The sequence below is a fragment of the Triticum dicoccoides genome, chromosome 4B, assembly GCF_002162155.2.
Source record: "Triticum dicoccoides isolate Atlit2015 ecotype Zavitan chromosome 4B, WEW_v2.0, whole genome shotgun sequence".
NCBI lineage: Eukaryota > Viridiplantae > Streptophyta > Magnoliopsida > Poales > Poaceae > Triticum > Triticum dicoccoides.
In genome coordinates this window covers 653650794-653653741 of record NC_041387.1, presented here as the reverse complement: position 1 = coordinate 653653741, position 2948 = coordinate 653650794, and positions in this window count along the sequence as shown.

Genomic DNA, 2948 nt, shown 5'->3' with positions numbered 1-2948 from the left:
ATATAAAGATGACCCTCGAGAGCGCGACTCCCAAGGGAAAAAGGGCTAGGTGAGGCAAATGGTAAAACCAAGGTTGGGCCTTGCTGGAGGAGTTTTATTCAAAGCGAACTGTCAAGGGGGTCCCATAAATCACCCGACCGCGTAAGGAACGCAAAATCCGGGAACATAACACCGGTATGACGGAAACTAGGGCGACAAGAGTGGAACAAAACACTAGGCAAAAGGCCAAGTCTTCCATCCTTTACCAAGTATATAGATGCATTAATAATATAAGAGATATTGTGATATCCCAACCAAAATCCTGTCCACCATGGAGAAATCTTCAACTTCACCTGCAACTAGCAACGCTATAAGAGGGGCTGAGCAAAAGCGGTAACATAGCCAATCAATGGTTTGCATAGGAAATGTGTCAAAGGTTAGAGGTTCATGGCAATATGGGATGGCTTGATAAACAGGTAATAGGTAGCGCAGCGTAGCGATAGAACGAAGTAACTAGCATAGCAATGATAGTAGTGAGATCCAGGGTAGCGGTCATCTTGCCTGAAATCCCGCAAGGAAGAAGAATGAGTCTATGAAGAAGACGAACGGATGAAGCCACGAAGATGAACCAAGCGTAGACGAACGAATCCTCACGATCGCAACGAAACGGGAACTATCGAGAAGAAGCACACAACATAGTAAACACACCACACATGAACAAGGCATGATGCACAACAAGCATGATGCATGACAAAGCTACATGAAGCTACTCATGGCAAGAGATGATGCAAACAAGAACAACACATCAAAGCAAGTTTAAATGAGGCCGGGAACAACATATAACAATTCCGGTAAGTCCTCATATGCATATTTCGAAATTGGTCCAGATCTGAATAAACCTTATGTTCAAGTTGTTAAACAGCAAGTTAAAATGCAAAACGATGATCTACACGAGATTCTAGTCAAGTTACATATAAAGTTCATTAGATTCGGAGCTACGGCCTAGAAAATATGAGCAAAACAAGTTAAACATGGCATTGATGCAAAATGCACCCAAACATCAAGCAAACACCTCAAAACAAGGATGCAACATGATAATATGAAACTATATGCAAAACTAAGCAAGTTTCATATAGAGCACACTCAAAACGGAGCAACGGTTCAACACACACACATGAAACAAGTTTAAAGAACAAGCTGTCCAAAACAGCAACTAGGCATATTGCAAGCATCAAAACAATATACTACAGCACCTCAACATAATAACATAAGGCATGGACATGATGTACAGGTAGAGCATTACAAAACATGAACACTGAGCTATCTCCAGAAATCACTAGAACATGCTCAAACACACATGGTAAGATTGCAAGTTATAACAATTTCAGACTTTGCTGAAAATAACAGCACGATGCAATGTTCAGAGCTATCAAACAACATGTTACAGGAACTTATCGTGGCAAACAAAGGCATGGCATGAATCTACTAAATGCATAGAACAAGAGTCCCTTAGTGACCATAAGCCAAAAGGGATCAGAAGATATAATGGCACCCACGTAAACATAACAAGTTATTAAACAGATTCATACATGGCAGGAACATAATTATGAAGGCATGTAGATGAGCTTGTGCAACTCACTACAGAGCAATACATGGCATGGCAAGGCACCCAACAGTAAGAAGACATATTTGTGAAGCTAAGCATGGCAAGAGCAAGGTCATAGGGTGCATGGATCACTAGCAAAACACATGGTAACAACTGAACTTAATGTTAACAGGCTGACAACAACATTATGAAGCAACTTTGGAGCAAGATATGAATAAGCTACAGCAACCTATAAATGCAACCAGGGGCATGGATGGATAGAGGATGACATGTAGATCAAAACATGTTTATAGAACATCTCCAGATTATGCATAGAATGATTAGTAGCAACATGTTTATATGGCATCACGAAATAACAGATTCAGCCTAGCAAAACAGCAACCGCATGAACACTACTTAACAAGCTCGATACACTCACCACAAGTCATTGCATGACAAGATAAGCATAGCATCATCAAGAAGACATGTTTGTGTAACAAACCAAGTCAAGAACAAGTCCATAGCATGCAAGGATCAACTATAGCAAGCTTGGCCAAATTGAATAACATGTAAACAATCTGCCAGGAAACATTTTGAAGCAAAAGTAGAGCACGAAAATGACATGCTAGACTACTCCATAATTGCAACCAGGATCATGGATGGATAGACAATAACCACATGTTCAAAACACCCTTACTGAATTATCTCAAAATATGCATGGATTTCTCTGTAGCATCAAGTTTACATGGCATCAAAATAACAGCAGAACAGGAACTAAAAACAGCATTAACACGAAGCCTAGTTTGCATGCTTATGCTAGTCACCACATTGATCACAAAATTACATGGTAAGCACCTCTGTAAAGAAGACATAGCCTAGTTCAAAACACATGTAGACATCAACCTCATAGGATGCACACATCAATCATGGCAAAAATGACAAAAGAGCCCGTTCTGATAACAGACAGCAGAAAACATTATGAAGCACTCTTACAATGATGATTCAAGCATCAAGATGAGCTCAAATGAATATGATGCAATGGAATGGAATGATGTACTCGTTGAGACGAACAATTTCACATATTACACGCACGAAACGAAGCTATGGATGCAGAGTTACGATGGCATGAACATGGCATAAAAATTACTGAAACTGGGGACTTGGAGGATTTCGGGGCAACCTCAAATGAATCTGGATCTGGATCGGGTCCCGAGGTCGGTCGGACCTCGCCGGAGCGGACGGGGCCGGAGGCGGGGAAGACGGGGCCGAGGCGACCGGAGAGGGGCAGATCCGGCCGCGGCCAGGCCGGATCTGGCCGGGGAGAGGCGGCGCGGGGCGGAGGAAGCCAGCGCGGGGGGCGGCGACCGGAGGGACACCGGGGCGG